Raw genomic sequence first — 446 nt, forward strand, 5'->3', positions numbered from 1 at the left:
TCTATGTACGTAAGACACTTGACTTCGGTGATCTCCTGGGAACCGTGTCTTAACGATCAGTCCACTGCGGGACAATGCTTTGTCTTAAATGTCACAATCTTTAAATTTAAAAACGTTATTTATTTAATTTATTTATTGTTTTCAAGTAAATGCTTGTCGTTCCGAATTATTGTAGCAAAATCAAAGGAGTATAAAATCCAAAAAAGTGGAATTCTATTTCTATTCTATTTCTACTTCTAATTCTATTTCTTAACAACTATTAACAGGAATGGATGACACAGAGAATGTCCTTTTATTTGTCGACTCCATCTCGGCAATCCAAGCAGCAGCATCTGTTCCCAGATAGCAATATAAGGTTTTTTCAGCACAACAAAAATCTTTTCATGCAAACCTAAAAAGGTTTTTTTTACACGGTTCACGTGTAAACCTTCTAACCTTAAAACGAG

The sequence above is a fragment of the Parasteatoda tepidariorum genome, chromosome 2 (genome assembly GCF_043381705.1).
Source record: "Parasteatoda tepidariorum isolate YZ-2023 chromosome 2, CAS_Ptep_4.0, whole genome shotgun sequence".
In the NCBI taxonomy this organism is placed as follows: domain Eukaryota; kingdom Metazoa; phylum Arthropoda; class Arachnida; order Araneae; family Theridiidae; genus Parasteatoda; species Parasteatoda tepidariorum.